This window comes from Choloepus didactylus, chromosome 18 (assembly GCF_015220235.1).
Source record: "Choloepus didactylus isolate mChoDid1 chromosome 18, mChoDid1.pri, whole genome shotgun sequence".
Lineage (NCBI taxonomy): Eukaryota > Metazoa > Chordata > Mammalia > Pilosa > Megalonychidae > Choloepus > Choloepus didactylus.
The window spans coordinates 64,184,690-64,196,390 of record NC_051324.1 but is presented as its reverse complement, the minus strand read 5'-3'; the positions used below and the strand labels follow the sequence as shown (position 1 = coordinate 64,196,390).

Below are 11,701 nucleotides of genomic sequence, written 5' to 3'. Positions count from 1 at the left end.
TAGGTATTTGATCCATTTTGAGTTAACTTTTGTATATAGTATGAGGTCAGTGTCCAAACTCCGTTCTTTTGCATTTCAATGTCCAGTTGTCCCAGCACCATTTGTTTTATTCCAGAGTGCCTCTTCTTGCACTTGCTATTTCCTCTCCCCTGAACTCTTTTCCTTACCTTTTGCTTGATTAGCTCCTGCCCATCCTGCTCATCCTTACCCTCCACCGTGTGACTCCAGTGAATCGCCGAATCAATCGTTGCTTCCCTACAGACACCCTATGCTTCGAGTGCATTAGACCACTCACCATTCCCAGACCCAATGCCTGTTATCCTCCTTAGGCTCAGTTCTTTTCTCCATAAGGAATGCCCTCTCCACTCAGCCAATAGTAATCCTTCAGAATCTTAATCATCCTTCAAGGTCCATCCCAAATGACCAAGACATCATTTTTCTTTTCCTAAATGTTTGTGCTCTTTCCTTCCTTTTTACCTCCAAGAAAGTTCACACCTCTCTTACAGTACTTGAGATTATATTCTTGAGATTCATGTGACAATATTGTATTTACCTACTTATTATTTATAATAGTTATTGTTTTTAATGCTCGAAAACCAAAATGGTGTCTGTGGCTACCTTGACAGTGCTTATCACAGATCTTCAACTATGGGGAAGATAATTGAAAATCTTGAGTTTGGAATTAGATGATAGTGATGTTTGCATGCATTTATGACTATATTAAAAACCAGTAAGTTGTACACTTCCAAAAGAAAAAAAAAAACTTGAATCTCAGACATGCCCAATTTGTACTAAGGCTAAACTATTCCATTCTCTCAAACAGCAGCACACTTTCACATTTTGTCTTTCAGATTTCCCCAGGAGCAGCTGTCTGCAAAATATTGCACTTAATTTGAATCCAGGCGATTTGATGTTTTCTGGAAGAAAATGTACACTAACATGTCTCCATATGCCTTCAGAGAATGGAGGGGGTGTTGAGAGGAGGGGATGAACATTTCCATGAAAGCCTTGTATGTCTTCCTCTTTTGTTATGTATATAGAGAAACACACTTAAAGGAAATAATCTTTTGAGCTGAAAACAGTGAATGACATTCCCAAAACATGCCAAAGATGTTAACTTTTGAATGCTTTTATCTCAGTAGAAGTGTGCCCATCCTATTACCTTTAGAACTTATTTGCAGTAAGATGATAAGAGACTGATGGCAACCTTGGCTCAAACAGTAGACTGAATTCATTTTATTCCTGCTGGTTTTTTATACTCTGAGAGGGCCCTTTCACTCTTCATCCATGTGAAGTACTCCCACTAATTTAGCCACCATCCAATTAGACCAAACACCATTTTTTTTCTTCATGCTTCCAGTGTTGACTTCCTCAATGCACTTTAGCCTTATCAACCATGATTTTGCCATCCTTGTTAAAGAAAAGGAAAAACTGCAACAGGAGTGCCATTTGTTTTCATTCACCTGCTGAGCTCTGAAATTCAGCACCATGTGTGTGCCAAACCTCTTCCAGCTCCTGGCCAATTCCTGAATGCAGCAGGGATACTGAGGCAGGGCCATTCTTAGGAAACAGGGACTCCTCTGATGGCCGGCTTTGGCTTGAGGAATTCCCAATAGCATTACTGAGCTTTCTTTAGACTGCAGAGCAGTCTAGGTCTTTCTCTCCCTACCTCCCCTTCAGAGTCTGACTTGCCTCATGGTCCAAAGGCTCTCCCAACCCAGCCCAGCTCCCCCACTGTTTTTCTTTACATGGCATTTTCCAGAATAAAGTCCTTGCATGTTTAATCCTATCTTAACATCTACTTCTCAGAGGACTTAGAATAACAAAGATGGTGCCAGGAGTGATGCAAGGAAACAGGCAGTGAGATGGAGTTCTGGGACTGACTAATCCATCACTCATCCAGGGAAGAGGACACTGTTCTGGTTGGTAGGATGGGCACTGATAGTCTCTAGCATAAGTTAACCCCCCATTTCTCTAATAAAGTCTAGCATTTTCTGCTGCAGAAGCCTGTTCCCCATAAGATAACAGATGCCTGCCTCGCAGGCTGCCCATACCTCCTCTTTCTTGTCTGCAAGATTAATGATAGGGTTAACCCGGCTGAGGACATGCTGGGTCTGATAAGGAGGAAACGGACTATATATCTGAAGAACAACATACCTAGAGAACTAGCAAAAGCCAATTCTGGGATTTGATTTTGAGGGTGCTTGCTCAAGGAGCTGGATAAGCAAGAGTTCACTGAATCTGGGGTACTCTCCTGGGACGTGGGCTTTAATATTCTAGCAAAGAACCCAAGGAATGGGGCAAACATGTTCCTGAGGTGGCTCTTAGAAGCCTGGGAGAAACCACTTGTCAATTCTCAACAAAGGAGAACAACCTGAGTTGCCCCTGTGAATGGTGGAAAAAGAAAGAAAGGAGCTGAGGGATGTGGGGATGCTGGGATGGATATATTATGAGGCCAGAAGCCCCGACAGAGCCTCACACTCCATGGAAGGTCCAGAGAACATGCCTTTGGCCTTGGTGAGATGCACTGATGGCAGGGGCCAGCATCACTAAGAAGTCCTGAGGCGGTTCCCTCTCCAGGACAGGGATGGCGGGAGGTTCCCTTTGTGCACCCAGCAGAGCTGGGCTCCTTGGCATCCATGGGGAGAATGGAGCTATGTAGATGACCGTGCTAGCACATTCCATTAACAAGACCGGGCCCCCGAGTCCGTCGTTTCAGTAATGGGGCTTCAGTGAAGTTGAGTTCAGTCTACACATAAGAAACATCATGAGAAAAACTGGATAGTTTACCAATTCCTAATTAATCACTTCAGTTCACTTCAATGAAGTTTCAGTAGCACATGTTTAGCCCCTGCATGAGGTTCAGAAATGTTTGTGAAACAAAATTTCAGAACTACAAATAAATTTTTAAATGAGTTTTTTAAGTAGAAAACAAACTATCTGTAAATATTTCACATAACTTTGTGCTTTAATCATCCATTTCTTTGGTTGGCATTATGTGTTTTAGTAGCAAGCCACAGAGACATGCTTTAATTAAACTTTGGCAGTGAAATTTTATGTTCTGTAGTCAGATTGTTGTCAATACATACAAATTTCCTGGCAGTCTCATAGCCTGTAATCTTCAAGCACTGGTTTGACATTTCATATCTCATCAATGGATGCCAACCTACAATGCCCCCCTCAGCTCAAGAATGGGGAGCATCACGGTGTAATGGAAAAAGAACGGGTTGTCGAGTCCCACAAGTGCAGATTTGAATGTCTGCAACTTCCTAGTGTTCTCACCCTGGACACATTTTTACCTTCTCTCACCTCAGTTTACTCATCTGTAAATAGGAAATAAACAAAGGTTTCTTGTAAATAACATATGAGATAATATCAACTGGCACCTGGTCAACAAATATTAGTTCTGCTCCACATTCCATCTTTTCTCTTTGTGTTTTCTCCCCTTCTCCATCCCACACCCCTCAGTATCCCAGGCTTCTAATGAACGTCTGTGAGGAAATAGACTAGCATGGACCTAAACAAGACATAGATCTGTCTTTAAAGTCATTTCCATTCACTCTTGTAAGAGAAGTCTGCAAAATATTAAATAAGTAAACCAACTTAAAGTTTTACTTTTAAACAGAGAGATATACTGTGATAACTCTAAACAGGGTCCAAGAAAGCCTTTAGGCAGGCAGAGAAAAATCATTGGAAATCACCTGCAAAACTCATATATTTTGATTCAGTGGGGGAAATTGATATGTCATTATTCCTACTTTGATACTGCACTTACATATCTAACCATTAGCATCTGCCTTGGTCTTTCTCTTTCCAGTCTGTAATGTTGCTTTCTGACCGAATACCTGTTATCTACAAGCAGCAATAGAAAAGGAAGAAAAAAAATCCATTCACAATAGCATATCTCATAATTTCCATCTATTTTTCCCTATAATGACAAGCAACCTCAGAAGGAAGTCAGAGATAACAGGATGGAATTAGAGTCAGAAAGATGCAGCTAAAAGTTCAATGACCAGCATAATCAAGATGGCACAGTGAAACACTTCAGGGCTCTATCTACCCCACAGAAGCTTTTAACAACCAGCAAGAAATGGCAGAAACATCTTTCTCAAAGCTGCAGAAAACAGCTAAAGAAGTGAAAATGCAAGGAAAGAACCAAATCAAGAAAAAGGCTGCATAAAGAATCACGTGGCACCATGATTGGGCCCTCTACCACCCTACAACAGCTCAGCAGAGAGCCAGCCCATACTCCTAGTGTGGATCCCTGGTTCCAGTTCTGGAGGGAACAGAGTAAACCTCATGCATTTACAGGGAGCACGTATGTCTGATCCAGTCTGCCTTGTAGTGCCGAGGGACTCAGAACTTGCCCTGCATGTAGAAAGAAGCTCATGGAGGTCTCCCACAGTGTGCTGTGGGAAAGCAGTCAAGTCACACTGCCTGGGTCAAGGGATTGCTGACTGCAGCACATGCGGCTCAGTGCCTGGGACCACAAGGAAACCGTTTCCTAGGGAAGATGGGACATTCAGACCCATATCAGTGGGGGATTTCTTAGGGCCACACATGCCTGCCAAAGAAAAGACACATGTGCATTAAAGACCAGGGAGGCCCCTACCCTCTGGCCTGGAAAAATTCTCTAAACTTATTGCATGGACAGGCAGTGAAGGAGAGTACTCTCACAGGTAAATCTGCAAAGACTGGGGAAGGTATTTTCTTTCCTCTTTTTTTTTTTTTTTTAATAGTTCCTGGCAATCAAGGAAAGCTCTGTCACAACACTAGCTGGATATAAGCTTAAGGAACAGACACCTCAGAGTCTAAATTCCAGCAATAGTTCACTAAAATATCAAAGTGTCCAGTTTTCAACAACAGTTTACAAAACATACAAAGAAACAGGAAGCAATAGCTCAGGCAAAAGAGCAGATTAATCCATTAGAAACCATCAATGAAAAGGTCCTGACCTGGGACATACCAGACTTTTAAGAAATGGTCCTAAATATGTTCAGAGAACTAAAGGAAAACTTGGACAACAAACTAAAGGAAATCAGGAAAATGATAGATAAACACAAAGAGAATATCAATAGAGAGAGAGAAATTATGAAAAGGAACCAAAGAGAACTGAAAACCACAGTCACAGAGATTAAAAATTCCCTAGAGGGGTTCAACAGCAAATTGTAGCTGACAGAAGAATGAATCAGGGAACTTGATGATGAGATGATTGAAATCATTTGGTCTGAGGAGCCAGAAGAAGAAAGAGCAAAGAAAACTGAACAGAACCCGAGGAACCTGTGGGACATCATCAAGTGTTCTAACAAATGCATTGTTGGAGTCTCAGAAGGAGAAGAAAGAGAAAGAAGCAGGGAAAATGCTCAAAGAAATAACGGCTGAAATCTTCCCAAATTTAATGAAAGACATGAATACACACATCCAGGATGCTCAACAAACTCCAAACATGTTAAACCCAAATAGACCCCATGCCATGGCATATTATAGTCAAACCGTCAAATGGCAAAGAAAAAGAGAGAATTTTGAAAGCCACAACACATCATGTACAAGGGAGCAAGAACCAGGGTTAAGTGCTGACTTCTCATCAGAAACCATGGAGGCAAGAAGGCAGTGGGATGAGTATTTGAAGTGCTGAAAGCAAAAAAATTGCCAACCAAGAATTCTATACCTGGCAAAACTGTCTTTCAAAGATGAGGGAGACATTAAGACAGTCCCAGATAAACAAAAGCTGAGAGAGTTTGTCACCACTAGACCACCTTTACAAGAGAAGCTAAAATGAGTTATTCATGTTGAAAGGAAAGGAGAGCAGACAATAGGCTGAAGCCACATGAAGAAATTAAGATCTCCGGTGAGGGTCATGGCACGGGCAAATATAAATGCCTGAACTGTTGTGCTTTTGGTTTGTAACTCCACTTTTTACTTCCTTTAGAATCTAAAGGGCAAATGCATGGAATGTAATGATGAATCAGTGGTTTTGGACTCATAATGTATTAACATGTAATTCGTGGCAAGAACTACATGAAGGGGGGAGGATGGAGGTGTATAGGAACATAGTGTATGCTATTGAATTTAACTTGATGTCAAAGCAAATGGGATTTTTGTGGATTTAGAATGTTAAAAATTAAACCCCACGGTAACTATAAAGAAAATATCAGAGACTATGTAAGCTCACAGAAGTTAGAGAACAGGTGCCAGGGACAGAGGCAGGGGAGATGGGGAGTTGATGCATAATGGATATTTTAGGGTTTCTGTTTGCAGAGATGGGAAAGCTTTAGTCATCAAAGGTGGTGAGGGTACCACAATATTGTGAAAGTGATTAATCCCATTGTAGTATATTTGTAGTACAGTATATTTGAGTGGTTAAAAGGGAAAGTTTATACTGTCTATATGTTCTCACAATTAAAAAATAAAAGAAAAAAAGGTCAACAAGAGGCATGACAATTAAACGGAATTTTTGATCTTGAATTAGATCTAGCAAGGGAGGAGAAAAGGCTCAAAGGGACCAAAAAGGGAAAAAACGAATACAAATGGTAAGCTTTTGTATCAATGTTAAATTTCTTGAACCTGATAACTTTAATTAAGGTGGTTACATAAGTGAATATCCTTGTTCTTAGAAAATGTACAAGGCAGTATTAAGTATTCCGGGAGCATAATGCATAGAACCTATACTCAAGTGTTCAGAAAATGGATGGATGGATAGATGGAAGGAGGGAGGGAGGGAAGAGAGGGAAAGGAGGGAGGGAGGGAGGGAAGAAGGAAGGAAGGATGGAAGGAAGGAAGGAAGAAAGGAAGGAAGGAAAGAAAAAGCAAATGTTGCAAAATATTTAAATTGGCTTATGTGGGTGCTGGTAGGGTTACCACAATATTATATTACTTTTATAACTGTCTGTAAATTTGCATGTATTTTGAAATAAAATGTTTTTCTAAAAAGTTTAATGACCCACACAAGCCTATTGCAAACTCACTCAGTTAACCCTGCACCCAAATAACTTTCCAGAAGTTCTTCAGCTAGTCTCCATCTGCAACAGATGTGTCTTAAATTGTTAGAAAGAATGATATATGACAGAGGGACAGGGTGAATGATGAAGGAGATGCCTAGCCCCAAGGCATTTTCTTGGTCAAGAAATAGTTTATGAGGATCTGTTATTGTTTTTTTGTTTTTTTTTTTTCTTACCCACTGACATTTTTTCAACATGAATTGTTGGTTAAGTTCAGCTGAGAAAATCCATTAGCCAACTTGTGCCTGTTCAGTAAAACCCTGGGCACTCCACAATTTAGCTTTGAATGTATGTATACCCAAGTAAAAGCTATAATACAGTATCAAAAGATGAGATCCAAAGGAAGCTAATATAGGCTTGACCTTAATCTTAAGAACAAAAGTTATGATATTAGAATGGGGGGGAAACGCTCTTGTTTTAATATCATATCCATTTAAAATAAGTCACTAAAACTAATTCAAAAGATAGCATAATGGTGTCTTGAACTTGCCACTGTGCACGTGAACTCATGGGTACTACTTTAGGAACACAGAACTAGGTTTTTTAATCCATGACTTCCTTTGAGCGATGACAACAGATGCTTTGTATGGGCCAAATTCTTTCCCTAGAAAGCCTATCGGTGTTGCACACAGGTAACCAAGATTACAAATTGACGTGGTTTGTTGCTGTTTGGTTGTATTTGTGTGTGTGTATTTGATGTGTGACATTTGGCTAGTTTAATTAAATTGGAGTTGGAAACAAAGTTAGATTCTGTGGTAGGTGGTTAATAGACAATATGCTATGATGCCTCCTTCCAAATGTGTAGTCACGTGGGGTCGTTATAGGAAACCTCTTAGGGAGCATGGACTAACATCATTCCTTGTTATCTCCTAGCTTCTGATACGGTTCGGTACATCACTGGTACTCAATCCCATTGGTTTACCACTTGATATCTTATACTCAGTCCAGAGTGACAAAGATCCTCAATCTTTGGAATGTGAAACTGAGGCAGACAAGGAGCTTAGCTAAGGAACTCTTATTAAAAGACCTGTACTGCAGCAAGTGCCAGAAATAACATGGGTAAACAGATGAATGAGCTTTCTGCTCTTTGAACCTGTTGTCTCCTCTGTGAGTTTATCACAGCCATTTCTATCTAGCTGAGGCAGAAGTAAAGCTGAAGTTCTCAACTCTTGGTTCCGCTGAGAAGTCCTCCATCACTGCCATGTCTGCCAGATTGAAACAAGACTTTATGAATGTGTGCATTAGCTCCATGAGGGAGAGGAATGACAGAAGAGGGGGAAAGGGGAAAGGTATGTTTTTTCAGGTAAAAAAAATTCTCTTCAAAAGGCACTTTTTATAGTGGGGGCTGTGGGGTGGCACTGAGCAGAAGTCAAAGTATTAACCTGGAGGCAGAGCTTCTTGTGTTGAAACAAAGATTCCAGCAGCTTGAAATGAATGAAAAAAAAAACATTTATGGCCCCTCTGCCAGCTTGTAAGCCTGTTTCTACTTGGGAATTAATTAGTATCAACATTTTACCAGCCAATATGTCTCAAAAAAATCAACAGCAGGCTCTGGTTTGTCTTGTGCAATAAATCCCTGAGCATTACAGATGTATGTACACTATGTCCTGTATTTTTCAGGCTAGCTGGAAATATTAATAGAAAGCATATTTTTACTGAATTTTTCATTTTAATGTAGTTTTATTATTTTCAATAAATGGAATTTATTAAATGTGCATCTAAATGTGATTTAATATTTATATCTATAAAACAGCTTCCATAAACATTCACTAAGCAGAAAATTTTGTCAGACTATTATATCCTGATTTAAGTGTGGTCCTCTTCTACTCATAAGTTCAGTGGCTTCTGTGCCTCGGCTAAGTGGCTTCATAGAAGATGATCTGACCAGAAGATATGAATAGAAATTCATAAATGTTCCATTGCTATTAAACCTGTCTCATTGATACAGCCCAGGATTGCTCTATTCTGCGTGACTTTGAAAGCTAGGTCAACATTTCTGTATTTTCAGCTGTAATTGTGGTCTTTCCACCAAAGCAGCTTTATTTCCTAATAGGCATTACAGCTCATGAAGGCCAGTGCTATTGGAAAATATTCCAAATGCACAGGTTATGTGGTTGGTGAAAAATAGAATTAGTGGAAAAGGGACTGAAACCAATTAATAGAATTAATGGAAAAAGGGCTGAAACCAATTTCTCTTCCGATTGTTATTTCAGAACTTCTGGTTTTCCTGTGGAACTTCGAGTCAGTGACTGCAAAACCGAAAAGACCAAACTGAATATTAGAACAGCAAATGAACGGTAGGAGCTCATTTAGTAGATAGAGGAATACAAGTAGTGCTTTGTGTGTTTTCTTTTGTAAGTCAGAGATAAAGAAGCAATGCAGGTGTCACAAAACTCCAGAGATTGGATAATGTCGGGCAGTCTGAGAGCAGCAGTAGAAGTTCTATATTTCTCTTATCTTTCAAGTCAGCCTTCCTACATCTAATAGCAGAGTTCTTAGAAAGGTTCCACAGCTGTGTCCTCTGGACACAGGGCATGTTCTGACATGCAGAAGTTTAGATTGTGCAGCCTATGGCAGCCAGCGCCACCTAGCTTCTACATTCCCTCAACTCAGCAATTTTCCAAAATTGTTAAATCAGTGTCCTCCACAAGGACTCAATATCAGCCTCACAGGTTCCAAATCATCAAAGTTGGGACAGGAATTCGAGCAGCCAAACAATACAGACCCATTCTAAAACAGTGATGGTGAAAAACAGGTAAAATGCCTGCCCCAGAAATCTAATTGGAAATAGGACAAGTAATAAACAAGGTAAATAAGGGTAAAGGATCATGTCTTAGTTTTCTGGGTTCGGTATAACAAAGACATACCACAGATGGTTGGCTTAAACAAGTGGCATTTACTTTCTCACATTTTTAGAAGCTAGAAGTCTGAAACCAAGGTGTCAGCAGGGCCATGCTTTCTCTGAAGTCTGTAGCGTTCTATTGATGGCTTGCCAGCAGTCCATGAATCAGCCTCTGCCTCTGCCCGATGGCCATCACTCTCCCTGTCTATAGCCTCCTAAAAGACCAAAATAAAGTGGAGGAAGATGTCCTCCATGTATCTGAAGGCAGAGTATTCCAGGTAGAGGAAACAGCAAAAGGCCCTATTGAATAGGTAGTTGGACAACTTGCAAGTCAAAATAAATCTGTGGAAGCTGGATTGAGAAGACATGCCCTAAATATAATAATGTGGGTGCCCGTACCAAGAAAAGTTATGGGATTGGGGATGATGGAAGAAGGGGTGCATAATTAAATAATACAAATAAGATTAAACAAAAGAAGAGCCTTGCATGAACTAACAATAAGTGCTAAACACGCAATCCTATAGACTTGAGGGAAACCAACAGCACAATGACAAACAGAGCAAAGATATCTAGGATATTGGCAAAAGAAGTGAAAGAAGAAATGAAGCATGAAATCTAAGCTAGTTAGGAATGGATATCAAGATGGGAGGGAGCTGACAGGGAGAAATGAGAGGTCAAAGGACTACAGCTCACAGTAAGACCAAAGAACAGTTATAAGAGAAGCTCCTGCATGTAGGAAACAGCCAGAAGGAAAAGGGATTAGAGTCAGAGAAAATTCTGAATTTTCTCAGGTGGAACAACTTTGAAGGTCAGCATGATCGAAGATATATCCATTTGAGCACCCTTATTTGTCTACCTCACTTCAGCCAACTACTCCAATGTCAAAAGGGATTAGTTTTCCACTCTTTCCCACTGTAAACATTTCTACTTTATTTCATACAAAGCAATCCATTCAGATAAATTAAAAACCAACTGAGAAGGTCCTTATTCTGAGTAACTTTCTATCACAACACAATAGAGTTTAGGAAAGCCCTTTGGATGTGTTTGGCCAAATATTTGAAATTATCTTAAATGCTTAAACTTTGAGTAGAGGAATTTAGAACTCCAATTTTCCTTTTGAATTTCATCTTATTCCACCATTTAAAAGTGTGTGGGAATCAAAAGCATAAATAGGAGCGTAACTTCACTTAAACATCAAGGTTTCTTGCTCTCTCCTGAACCATTGGTTCGCATAGCCTGACCCTGGAGGAGACAGGATAGTGGATACGTGAAACCAAAATACATAAAATGCATCCTCTAAATCTGTCCCATGGTGTTTTTAATACAGGTCAAAGGAAATGACTTCCTGAAAGAAAGACCTAGGGATAGCCTACAGAAATGATGCAAGGATTTCGTGTGACCACCAAAACAAGGAAGATGGGAGGCTGGGAGTGATTCAGTTCCTAATTCCTTACCTTGGAAAACCATGAATTCTTGTGAGTAAGCCCAGCCCAAGGTAATGAAAGTATAAAAATATATTTACACAATCATCATTGATGTTGAGTGTTTTTCACCTTGTTTTCTAGTTGACTGGCTAAACAGGAAGTTTTCTGCAGGATGCTCCAATATCCTCTGTTGAGAGTAACAACTTTAGCACTTTGCTTTCCTTTTCTCCCACGATACACTTAATGTTTCCGCTCCAGGTCCTGGATTCAGCCGCAGATTTCCTGCAGGAAACTAAGGCTCCTTAACTCTTTGCAAGGAGCAGTCGTGCCCCACGTGAAAGAGTCACAGGGAACCTCTGCTGATAGCCCCAATCTACTGATGTGCCTTGGGGAAGGTCAGAGCTGGTGAGCTAATGAAACCTTGCAAAATATGACCA

The 11,701-nt window shown here is 40.2% G+C and overlaps 1 long non-coding RNA gene across 2 annotated transcripts; it reads left to right on the top strand.

The window, feature by feature from the left end:
• The first annotated feature begins 8,138 nt into the window (after positions 1-8,138).
• On the top strand, positions 8,139-11,356 carry LOC119513215. Of its 2 annotated transcripts, none has more exons than XR_005212574.1 (3): positions 8,139-8,287; positions 9,212-9,295; positions 11,168-11,356. It is a non-coding gene; the product is annotated as an uncharacterized LOC119513215 (long non-coding RNA). The 2 variants fall into 2 exon arrangements; XR_005212575.1 differs by having other exon boundaries at positions 8,139-8,301.
• Positions 11,357-11,701: the final 345 nt, after the last annotated feature.